The sequence below is a fragment of the Monodon monoceros genome, unplaced genomic scaffold, assembly GCF_005190385.1.
Source record: "Monodon monoceros isolate NGI ecotype Baffin Bay Population unplaced genomic scaffold, NGI_Narwhal_1 Super_Scaffold_1, whole genome shotgun sequence".
NCBI classification, from domain to species: domain Eukaryota; kingdom Metazoa; phylum Chordata; class Mammalia; order Artiodactyla; family Monodontidae; genus Monodon; species Monodon monoceros.
This window is the reverse complement of record NW_021703765.1, coordinates 53,132,599-53,145,408: the sequence shown is the minus strand read 5'-3', so window position 1 is coordinate 53,145,408 and position 12,810 is coordinate 53,132,599. Positions and strand designations below refer to the sequence as shown.

The 12,810-nt window shown below is 47.4% G+C and overlaps 1 protein-coding gene across 1 annotated transcript in view; it reads left to right on the top strand.

Annotated features, from left to right (window-relative positions):
- The window catches only part of DLGAP1 (DLG associated protein 1), a 292,601-nt gene that overhangs the window by 238,325 nt on the left and 41,466 nt on the right, over positions 1–12,810 (top strand). The gene's annotated exons all lie outside the window — the stretch shown is intronic.

Genomic DNA, 12,810 nt, shown 5'->3' with positions numbered 1-12,810 from the left:
AAGCCCCTACAAGTACCCCTGTTACCATTATAACAAAAACCAACAAAGGTGTTTCTGCCAATGGTGTGTGAAACACAGTGACAAACCAATGAATACCCAGAACTCACACGGTCGAGGAAAGAGAGACAATGTCAGAAGTATTATCGAATTTGAAATCGGATTCCTCTTTTCCTTAAAGATGTAGAAACCTTGCCCACCCACCAGGCCAAGCCCACCACCACCCAGTCACTACCCATTCCCCTTTCTCCTCCTGGGCCAGGCTGGGCCAGAGCTCCGTGCAGGACCAGAGATGCCCTGGAGGAGGAGGTCCCTCGTGGGGGGGGGGGGGGGGCGGGGGGCTCTGATGCACTGAGGCCCCTGAAGGAGTGGGTGGCCACCATCCTTCAGCGCTCTGAAAGCCATAGGCCAAAACCTGACCTTGCAACTACTTGCAGTGTGACTGTTTCACCTTTTCCTGCAGACAGACAGGTTAGAGTACCCAGGCCCCCCAGGGTGTGTCATGCAAATCAGCTTTCTACAATCCAAAAAGTTCTGAATTCCAAGCACGTTTGACCAAGAGATTCAGAAAAAGGCTTCTGGACATTGCTCTCATGAGGGTTCAAAGGAGAATCTTAATGACAGAAATATAAGGCAGCTCTTTAAAAGAAGAGAACGGAGGCTTAGATGAGAAGAACCCAGGTTCCAATCGGACCCCACTCTGCAGAAGGTGGGCAACCCAAACTCTCTTGCCTCCAGTCACTTGTGGAGCTGGGATGATAGGTCCAGGCACCTGGCTCCAGGAAACACAGTGAATGAGGATGCTGTGGGCAGTAGCTAGAGTAAACTGGTAGATTTTAGTGCTGGCCTCACCAGTTTGCTGGGATTTTTAAAAACATTTTATTGGAGTAGAGTTGATTTACAATGTTGTGTTAGTTTCAGGTGTACGGCAAAGTGAATTAGTTATACATATACATATATTCATTCTTTTCAGATTCTTTTCCCTATAGGTTATCACAGAATATTGAGTAGAGTTCCCTGTGCTATACAGTAGGCCCTTGTTGGTTATCTATCTTATATATATAGTAGCGTGGGTACGTTCATCTCAAACTCCTGATTCATCCCTCCCCACCACATTTCCTCTTCGGTAACCTTAAGTTTGTTTTCGATAACCGTAAGTCTGTTTCTGTTTTGTAAATAAGTTCATTTGTGTCACTTTTGAAAAATTAGATTCCACAGGGAATTCCCTGGTGGTCCAGAGGTTAAGACTCCGTGCTTTCACTGCTGTGGGCCCGGGTTCAATCCCTGGTCAGGGAACTAAGATCTCACCAGCCATGTGGCATGGCCAAAAAAAAAAAGATTCCACATATAAGTGATATCACATGGTATTTGTCTTTCTCTGGCTTACTTCACTCAGTATGACAATCTCTAGGTCCATCCATGTTGCTGCAAATGGCATTATTTCATTATTTTTATGGCTGAGTAATATTCCATAGCATATACATACCACATCTTCTTTATCCATTCCTCTGTTGATGGACATTTAGGTTGCCTCATATCTTGGCTACTGTAAATAGTGTTGCAATGAACATTGGGGTGTCTGTGTCTTTTTGATTTTTTTATGGTTTTCTCTGGATATATGCCCAGGAGTGGGATTGCTGGGTGATATGGTAGTTCTATTTTTAGTTTCTTCAGGGAACTCCATACTGTTCTCCATAGCGGTTGTACTAATTTACATTCCCACCAACAGTGTAGGAGGGTTCCTTGATATTTTTATTTAATTCTGGCAAATGACCAACACCCAACTGTACAGTGGAATTGTGAATGCAGTCTGAAGTGGCCCTTTACGAACCCACTGTAAAGGCTGATGGTGTTTGCTGTGTGGTGCAGACAGAAGAAGACTGGGGGGCCCTGGCCAAGTTCTTCTCTGGACCTGTGTCCTCATCTGTCGGTGACACAGTTGGATAATGAAGTGTCATTTTGAAGCACTGATCCTGTCATCTGAGAGTCAGTAAGGGGCTGGTGTCCTTTCTGGGCCCAGCGGGCTGGTAGACGGTATTCCACAGCTTAACTCAAAAAGTCTGTCCTGTTTTTCCTTTGAGGAGGGGGGTTTCAGGGAGGAAAGCAGAAAGGAGTCGGACGAATAATTAACTGTCTCACTGCACAGATCAGGCCCCCCTACATGCCTTGCTCTCCAGACACAGGTAATTATTTCTCATCGCCCTCCAACTGACAGCAAGACATGCTGGATACATTTTCTTTCTTCTTTGCTTCCTCATATATCCTGTTTCCCCCAGTTTGTCTGATGCAAAAGCTTCTGCTCCAGGTGGAGCCAGCCCGCCAAGCCCTCTGTCCACAGGGCAGCAGCATCAGGCTGCTTTGACACAAGGTCTGCCTTCTCTCCGAAGCCCAGGGTGTTGGCCAGAGAGCAGAGGCTCCTGATTGATCCAGCCGGAGGTTTCAGTGAGGACTCAGCCCGACGGACCATGATGAGACGTGACCCCACCGGGTTTGGACACAGCACCCTCGCTCTGCATGGCCAGCTCACCGTTTCAAGGGAGACCAGTGGGCAGTGTGTGCCCGAGACCCTGCTCCCACCTGGAGCCAGTCAGCCACTCCACCTGGCCTCAGAGCTCTGTACCCCCTGAGGTCCGCTGTGTGTCCCAGACACGGCCCCACGGCAAAGTGTCCTGCTGGGCTGTGTGATTGCATTCCAGGTTTCCCTTGCTTTCCAGGTCCATGATACAGGTGTCATGAAATGAGACCAGGAATAAGAAGTCAAAGAATAATAAGGAGTGGAAGGAACTGAGGAGGAAAGGCAGCTGCTCTGGGGAAAGGGCAGTGAGCATCACAGCCCCACATGGATAAAGCCCAGCAGAGAGGGTGGAGGAAGTTAGGTGGATAATCCATAGGACTAACTGCTTCCAGCTGATACGAGGTGGGCCTTTCACATTCTAGCTCCATGTCAAAAGCTGGCCAATCACTGCTGCATTTGGCCAGCAATTGACCAAGGCCAAATAGAGGTGGGCATCAGTGATGGGAGATTATATTGCAACATCCAAGGTCACAGAGACTGGCTTTGCTGAGTATTCATTTTCTTTCTACCCTGGTGACTTTGCTTTCCTAATTATTAGTCCCTTTTTCTGCTTCTCCAGGAAATCCCTTCTCGTCCCTGTTCCTTCCTTCACGTAACAAGTATTTACCACCATACGACTATGTGCCACGCATGGTCTAAGTACTGTGGTTGTCATGAATACAACGGACAACAATGCCTGACCTTGTGATTCTTACATCCTTAACTAGTTCCTTTCTCTCAGTTTGGTCCGGAAAAAATAAAAAATTTCACCTAACAGGGAATAGAGGCAAGTATTGCTAAGAAGTGACATCTAACAAGAAATGAAAGCTAGCTGATGAGAAGCTTAAAAGCAAAATGTCCTTCCCCAATCCTGGCACCATCCCTACCCCAGGTATCCCAGGCCTGTTATCTTCCAACAAGACCCAGTCTGCCCGAACCTGAGGAGGTGGGACCAGCTGCCCAAACAGGAAACCTTATTTCATTCTGTAACCCTGACCTTGGGTCCTGAATCTTCCCCTCCTGTAAACAGTCCATTCAACCCAGGAAGACCTGCTGACTTGGCTGGGACAAATTCTGAAAAATTCACATAATGTTACAAACATTAAAAAAGAAAAAAAAAATCCCTAGATCCTAGAGGAAGTGGTATATCTGATTCAATCGTTAGAAATTGCTTCATAAAGTCATGGAACAAATGGAAATTTAATCCTAACAGATGACACTGCCAGGGCAGTCACTTGTGTGCTTGGATGACTCAGTAGCATCTGTTGGAGAGGCTGGGAAAATGAGCCATGAAATCATGAAGGCATTCCCTGCTGGAAGCAACGGCCCCGCCTCGCAAATTAGTAAGCCAGGCGTTCTCAACATCCTGCTGTGAGCCTTTGTGCCTAGTTCTATGAAGGTTATGACTCACCTGAGCTACCGGTCAAATGATTCTTACTCAGAGTCCTCAGTTTTTAATCTTTACTATTAAATGATCAAGGCAACAACCAGCCGAATGTCTGTCTACTTTCAAGATGTTCCTTTGAAATGATTGATTTTAGGCAACAACTGATTTTACATAGGGTAACCCTCAAATTCTCATATTAACTGGTTGCCAAGCTTCATTAAAGGGTCTCATTAGAGGCTTTAGACCTCCGTCCCTGGACCTGGGCCTTCTAAAATGACTTTCCTCCAAACAGCACTTAACTTCCTTTAATTTAGTTAATTAATGGAACTTTTTGAAGAGAACGGTTACTTTGATCTAAACCCTTTTCTTAGTTTCTGGTTAACATTTCCAGAGAGGAACAAAGAGGGATGCCCTCATGCCTGGCAGAAGCTACCAACAGCTCACAACTGCAGTCCTTCCTCCAAATCAGAGACCATGGAGGGCGGGAGAAGCCCTGAGAGGAAGAAGACTGGTTACAACTACTGCCCTTGGCATTTTCGTGGGTGTTTGCCCCAGACAGAGATAAAAGAGCTAGGGTGGGGCTGCAAAGCACGCTCTCCGGGAAGCTGGGCCTGCAGTTTGGAAATCCTCAGTCATCCTTGAAAATCAACTAACTGGAAACAAGCGATGGGAATTAGAAATGCTTCTACCTGCAAGCTTCCTGCAAACAACCGACAAATTCAGATAAAAATGGAAAATGCAAGTCCCACCCACCAGGAATCCTCAGTTTCCTGTCTATTCATCCTCACTGCCATCCACCTAACCAAATGGCCACAGCAGTTTTTGCTTTTCAGCTTGCCAAGGAAACAAAAACTGTTGCCCTAGCGGATGCTTTGGGGGAAAAAAAAGGTCAGCAACCTCAACCCAGAGATCTTACCCTGCAGCACGGGTAAAATTTTTGTTGAGGTGATAAATTAAAAAGCAAGACTTCTGACTCTTGACTTCCACTCTGCGTTTTTTGGGCAAACGCAGCCCAGACGTCCCGCGTCCCAGCGTGACTTACCTGGGAGCCTCGGACTGTACCTTGAAAGGTACATCGGTGATGTTCCGAGCTTGGTCACCAGGGGGCGCTCGAGAGCCGGGCTGCCGCAGCAATACTTTGTTTTCTCAGACTTGGAGTGGCGAAGGGGGAGGGCGGGGGGAGAGGGCGGGGGGAGGGGGTGGCGAGGGAGATGCAGCTGGCTTTCAAAAAATCCTTTTGTTCTCTGAAATCCTGCCGCTTGCCGTTTTAGAAGGCAAAGGTTGCCACGTTACCTGTTGCCAGGGTCCTGAGAGTGCTTGGGGAAAATGTGGGCGACAAAGGTAGCGCACAAAGTCCTGGGCTCGGTGGCCTTCCAGCCCTTTGGCCGGGCTTGGCGCTGACATTTGGAGAGCAGCTGCCGCGATCGCCGAGCATTGTTTGGTTGTAGTTCTAACAGAGGAGTGGCTGCGTCTTACATCATTTCCAGGCATGAAGTGCCTGGGGCTTTTTTTTTTTTTTAATGACTAATTTTCGGGTCCCTCCCTCCCTGGAGTTTGGGACAGAACATGCACTGTGCAGGACAGCCTTACCTCAGGAAGCCCAAGTTTTGTAGCAACTTGTTAAAATAACTCGGGTGCCTCAAAAGGAAAAAAAAAAAAAAAGCTATGCTCCTGAAACAAACCTTTCCATTCTTCCTTCTGAGAACAATGTTGTGTTTGATTAGCCATGGAGGCTGCTCCCTGAAAGATCTGCTCTCCCCACCAGGGCCGGGCTGCTTTCGGCTGAATAGATCTCTGAGCCAGACAAGCCTGGGCTCCGGGCATTTGTCTGGCATTAGGAAGCGTCTGGAATACTAGTAACTACCAACTGGCGAGCCTTATGACTACAAGAGTTCTTACACCACCCCTCCCTCTCCGTCCACATCCCTCTCCGCCCCCCTCCACCCGTACACAAGCCTGCTTTTCTCTACATCGAGGGAGGAAAGGTTAGCTCGTTTCTGTGGTTTCCGTGGCGGATGGCTCTGGTGGTAATCAGTCCCATAGCCACGTACCTGGAGCCAAAACTAACCAGGACAGAGGCCAGCAGAAGCCCTGCCCCCCCCGCTCCCCAGGAGCCCTGCGCCCAGTCCCCGCAGCCCTCTGATCACCGACGCCTCACCATGGGGCCAGCAGGCTGCGGACCGCTGACCACCACACTTTGGGTGGCCTGTAAATGTTAAGCTGTAAATATTTTGAAAAAAGGGAACGATTTTTCCATGTGTATTTTGTTTCGTGGAGTTTCTCTCCTTTTGCAAAATTTTTCAAGTTGCAGCTGGGCACCCCTTGCTGACCACTCCAAATGCATTCATCCTCCAGACCTTTGCGCTCCTAGCTCAGTCCTCTGGGTCAAAGGACTCCCAGAGGACTGAGCTAGGAGCAGTTTCCTGGAATTCCTCGTGGAGAGCATTATCTTCTACTGGACGCGGTGTTTCAGGGAAGGCTTACTATGCGGATGAATACAGGCGATTTGGCTGAACAGAAGAGGTGGGATTGGAGGCCGTGTGAACATCTAGGAGCAGCATGACTTAGAGAAGTCAGTTACCTACCCTGAGCCTCAGTCTTACCATCAAACAAATGGGTTTAGTGAGATCTATCTGGGTCGTGAGACCATGTCTATTAAATTATTTTTTAAATTAATTTATTTATTTTTGGCTGCGTTGGGTCTTCTCTGCTGCTCTCGGGCTTTCCTCTAGTTGCGGCCAGCAGGGGCCACTCTTCGTTGCGGTGCATGGGCTTCTCATTGCGGTGGCTTCTCTTGTTGCGGAGCATGGGCTGTAGGTGCGAGGGCTTCAGTAGTTGTAGCAGCGGGCTTAGTAGTTGTGGCTCACGGGCTCTAGAGCACAAGCTCAGTAGTTGTGGCACACAGGCTTAGTTGCTCCGCGGCATGTGGGGTCTTCCCGGCCCAGGGATCGAACCCGTGTCCCCTGATTTTGCAGGCGGATTCTTAACCACTGGGGCACCAGGGAAGTCCTGTCTATTAAATTCTTAGCACAGCGTGTGTTACGGAGGAAAGATGGACTCTCCGGTGATTGAGTTGATCTAAGGGCAGGTGAAGCATCTGGACTCATTCTCCATCTCATCAACTTTGTTTTCACCTGGGTTTGTGCTTTTATCATGTGAAGGACTCCAGCTAGATCACAGATTTGTCTGGCGTTTGATGGGGCAGTCCAGACTGGGGAGCATGTCACCCCGGGGAGGATGGTCTCCACCGTTCATTGTAAATTCAGCACTTCTGGGCCTGCTTGCCCGGAAGTGGCAGCAGCAAACTTCTCGATTAAGAGTTTTGTCTTCATCGGTGCCAATATGCGCTCCCAGGATGCCAGAACATTCCTCACTGCTACCAACAGCCTGCTGGTAACTCTCCCTGGCCTCCTCTCTTAGCATCCTTGTCAATGGGTCCCTACTTCTCAGACAGAGAGCTCACTCCCCAACGAGGGCCCCATATTCCATCCTTGGACGACCGACTCCTAGAAAAGTATTCTTTATGCCTCTCTGAGCTTTTCCTTTTGTGGTTTCCCTGCGGGCCTCATACGGCCTGAGTCCATGCCATCCTTTACACAATAGCCTTCGAAATAATGGGAAACCCCTCCGACTACCTTCTCTTGCAAACGAAACACTCTCTCTTCTTAAACCATTCCTTATAAGACATGGTCCTCAGAGAACCCTGTGATTTCCCCTTAAAGGGAGGGCAGGAAGGCGGCAAGGCAATCCTTCCGTCATTCTAGATATCACACATCTATGCAGACACACCTTCATAGAAATAGACAACTTACCTGACGTTAAAACCACAAGTCTACTCTTCCCGTCCTGTATTTGTGCAGTCCTCCCTTTATGTCCCAAGTTTAGGTCCTCCCACATTTCTTTCCTTTGGCCTCTCCATATCGTTTTGCTTTCTAAAGTAGGCTGTAGTTTCAAGTTACCTCTCTAGTCTCTCAATCTCACGTGCAATACCACTGCCCTGTCCCGTGGATTTGCGAACGTTCCAAAATCAGTGCTTCTCAAACTGTCTCTGGTGATGGACAGTTTGTTTTCTTATTGGATGTCAAATCTGTTGCAGGTCAACATTTTGGTAAAATGCCATAAAAATGAATTACTAGAAGAAAGAAATTAAAAAAACAAAAACATGCAAAAGACAAGCCGTCATCTTTCTAATGGATTCAACGGACAGAATCTCTGTAGAATTGCTATAAAGTTTCTAAACGCTCCCTCTGGGTGTTTCCATGACCTATCTCATGGTGCACTCATCACATACTTTGTGAATCCAAACCTGTGTGTGGGTTACACTTTGTATAGCGCCGGGTCTGTGTGGTAGGTGTGCTGGAAATGCTTAACAACCAGCTCTCTGGGGGGGATACCTACTGAGTCACAGCACCTGCCGATTCCTGTGGTGTAAACACTCAAACCAAGGTCAGTTTCAAGTTAGCAAGGAAATGTCACTGAACACAGGCTTAGGGAGGGATTTGCACGGTTGAATCTAGCCAGCTGATAAGAGCCAGTTCCAGCGCCCCACTGTTAGCCCCATTCCACTTTTTAAATCTCTTTTCCAATAAAGCACTTCCTTTTGAGGGCTTGTTAACCTCCTGTTCAGCTGGACCAAATCACTCAAATCAGGAGACCTTTGTCCTCGATAGAAACTAGACGGAAACTAGACCGTTCCAGGCAGCCCTTCTCTCTCTGGTGGTCTGGACTCAGCAAGAGCAGACCATCTGATACGACTCACTGCAAATCCAAAGTTGCTCTTACTGGTAAAAGCAGATCAAGTCACAGCGTGCTTTGTGGTTAAGAACAACGTAGGACAGCTTGTTTACACCTACAAAGTCAGCCATGTACTTGTATATTTTGGAATTCTTCTGTTGATCTTTTGTGTTTTTATTTGTAGTTCCTTATGGGCTTTTTCTCGTATCTGAAAGCGTTTCTAACATTCAGCAACCAGGAACTACTAAATAATTCCTCAACATAGCTTTAGAGTATGTGACCCATTAGCTCAGCCAGTAAGTCCATATTAATAAGAAGAAATAAAAAGTAGGTTTGCTCCTACATCTGTTTTGTGTCCAGCTGACATACATAGGATAACCGGAATGAAAAGAGAGTCCAGGTAGTTTTCCAGAAATCCTTCACCACTCCAGACAAAAATAATCCCTGGCTCTGGTCTTTCTGAGACTTACAACAGCCTCATCTTTCTATGCAAATGGAGAAAATGTTGAAGAATCAACTACAAACTGAAATAGGGTAGGAATTTGTTCTCATTTGTTTTTCTCCATAAGTTCTTCTTTTAAAAAAATTTTTTTTCTTAATTCAAATGTAAAAACCGATCTCTGGTCTCTTGATGCATTACACTATTATGTGAATGAAAGTAATGACAGTGAAATCTGGAAACCTGCTCCTGCTGACTCTTCTTGGAAATGGATAGGAGACTTTTCAGCCAACTTTGCGCTGGGATAGCACATCACCAGAACCCAAAGGAGAAAAAAATCAGTGTATCTGATATGAACAAATAAACCTATCCGACAAAGGAAAGCGGTAATAATGATTAAACCAACAGGATCATTTCTTTTTCAAGTTCCACTTGAGTAAAAGGAGCACTTGCATTTTTTAATCAGTGTTTTTGAGAATGTTCCTCTTAAACAAACGAAGTGTTTCCCTTACTGCATGTAAGCCCCTCATTTTTTGTTTCTGTCTTGACCAGACAAGATTTATTAACTTGTGTTTCACCGTCCTTGGGCCCCACTCTACCACATGCTTCCTGGTGCTCAGACCTCAGTGCATTCTATTTTTTGTTTTTTTGTTTTTTTGTTTTTTTTGCGGTACGCGGGCCACTCACCGTTGTGGCCTCTCCCGTTGTGGAGCACAGGCTCCGGACGCGCAGGCTCAGCGGCCATGGCTCACGGGCCCAGCCACTCCGCGGCATGTGGGATCTTCCCGGACCGGGGCACGAACCCCTGTCCCCTGCATCGGCAGGCGGACTCTCAACCACTGCGCCACCAGGGAAGCCCAGACCTCAGTGTATTCTAAATCATTCGTGGTGCTGAATCACGAGAGTAGAATTTTAAAAACAAAACAACAACAACAAAGAGAGAAGAGAAGTGTTTAGGGCTTAGCCTGCAAAACTAAGAAAGCGTGATGCTGGGAAAAATTGGGGGATTTAGTTGTCTGAGTTTTTGGAGCAGCCTCAAATGCACAAGAACTGGGGCATGAGGAGGAAGGGAATTGCGAGAAGTGTGAGTTGTGTGTTGGGTCTCCTTTCTTCGCCCTCAAAGTGTAATCTTAAAGATTTGAATTCCTTTAAAATTCCTATTTGATGACTGACAGGTGGTGCTTCTTTGACTCCGATGGCCCTGGCAGAATTGTGCCAAGCTCTAAACACCAGTAAAATCTCATAGTAAAGCCCCTGGGATGTAACCCCATGGTGGATGGTCCCCTAATTCAGCGTGAGCCAATCTCAAACTCTTACCTCCTTTGGGCATTCGGGCTGGGCCAGCCTGTTGAGGAAGCCATGTCCCCAGGGTCCTCCCTGTCCAGTCTAACCCTAGTGGATGCCTAGCATTGCTGCTGCTGTCCTGAAAGTCCCTGGCGATCCAAGTCCCCAGAATTATCCCTATTGATATCGAAGAGAAAATGATAACAGCCACCAGATGGCGCCAAATTGCATTTGGCCCCAGGGGGTGCGTAGCCAACCCCGACATCACACTGGAAATAATGTGACACCCCCACCCCCCAATCATAGGTACCACATCGTGCTGTAAATCACAGCAAATGATACAATACTGTATTTGGCCGCGTTGTCCGGTTTTGGTTATCCACACCCAAGAAGGAAACTGGGGATAGCTAACAAGGAGCAGTAAACAGTCCAAAGGATCAGACATTTGATGTTGGAAAGTGGCACTTCATTTCTTTGGAATATAGGTGGGCTGAATGTCCTGAGAACCCATTTTGAACAAAATACAGTAAGTCCCCTACACAGGAACGAGTTCTGTTCCGAGAGCGCATTCATAAGTCCAATTGTTCATAAGTCCAACAAAGTTAGCCTAGGTACCCAACTAACACAATCGGCTATGCAGTACTGTACTGTAATAGGGTTATAATACTTTTCACACGAATAATACACTAAAGAAAACAAGCACAAAAAATAAAGAAAACATTTTTATTCTTACAGTACCTTGAAAAATACAGTAGTCCAGCACAACAGCTGGCACGGTCACATCTTTGAAAGTTCGCAATGTAGGGGACTTCCTGTAATGAGTTCACATTGTAGGAGAAGTCATGAAATGATCTAGTTTCTTAGATTCGAATAGATAGATTGATTCTATCCTAATGATGGTCCCTCCCCGGCCCACCCACTCTGGTTTGCAGCTGAGTAACTGACGCCGAGCATTACCCCCTTCAAATTTCCTGGGAAGCGGAAAGTAGCTCCTCAGTGGTTACAGTGCATGAAACTCAATCAAGTGAGGGGAAACATCAACCGTGCACGTGTCTGCATCCCTTGGCTTCCCTGTGGCTGGTGGGATAACCTGAGCCCGGGCTGGTCCTGCTCCAGCTCTGCCTCCGCCAGCGCTGTGAGCCTCCCTCTGCTGGTCCCAGGCTCGTTAGCTAAAAGCTGCGGAGTTTGGAGTGTGTACTTCTGAGCTCTGTTCCTATTTAAAGATGCGTGATTCACGCACAGCTGAGATGGAAGGTTTTCCTGGGGGAGGCTCTGCCAGTCCCAGGTAACGGAGAGGAGGCTACATTTCTATTATTCAGGTTACCCTCACCTCCAGAGCACATGTGATACTGTAATGTGACATCTGTGTGTTTCTTTTCCTTCAACTCTTGGGCAAGCCCTGGGAAGTAGCCAAACATTTCTGTCCCCATCTTTTATGGTTAAGGAAATTACACCAAATCACAGGGCAGTGGAACAGCAGGGCAGAGAAGTGCGATCCTTCTGTTCATTGTTCATTATAGGATGATTTTTTTTGAGTGACCTCAGGAAACACCCTGAATATCGAAGTGAGTATTTCATTCAGCGAGATGGCCTGAGTGACAACTAGAACCATGGGTAACTAGCTAGCATTGTGTGGTCAGGACTATTCGATTTGGTGTTAACAACAGTCCCAAAATGAAAGGCTGAGGGTGGGGCTGGGAATGAGGTGGGAGAGAAAGTGATGGAAACACAATAGTTTGAACCATTTTTTAAGGGGACTCAACAAAATCTTTAGAAAGCTGGTTAAGGAATCATTCTTTACCAGGGGGCGGTTCCCACATGGAAATTTCATTCTCTTCAATCTGTGTTTCACTGCATCGTGCTCCACAAATATGGAATGCTGAGAAGCAGTGTGTACAGCTTCTTCAAGACCCTGGGTTTACCCTCAGATGTTTGCAGAGAGGGGCTGCAGGCGGCTCCAGTGGGAACCTCCAAAAGGGGCGCCTCACTGTGCAGAACCTTGGGCTGATCACGTCGCCCTGAAGGACAGCACTTTGGGGAGTGGGTTCCTACAGGCCGCACGCAGGCTGATCTCCCAACTAGCGGGTACATTTATTTTACAGTAGGAGACGTGTGTGTGGTTTCCTCCCTCTCAGAGGACGGATCTGCTCGGAAACAGCAACACAATTCAGAACTAAAGTTTATAGAGTGAGCACATACCCAGAAAAAGGAAGGAAGGAAGGAAAGAGGAAGGCAGGGAGGAAGGAAGGAAGAGAAAAAAAAGAAACAGAAAAGGAGGGAGGAGAAACGGAATGAAGATAAAAGCAAGGTGTAAGAAGTTAAGACAGTGGGTTGAGCTCAGCCCCGCACCGGCGCCCTGCTCCCTCCCCCTCCCCTCCTCCCCCCCCCCCTCCTTCCTCCCCCGCCCCCTCCCCT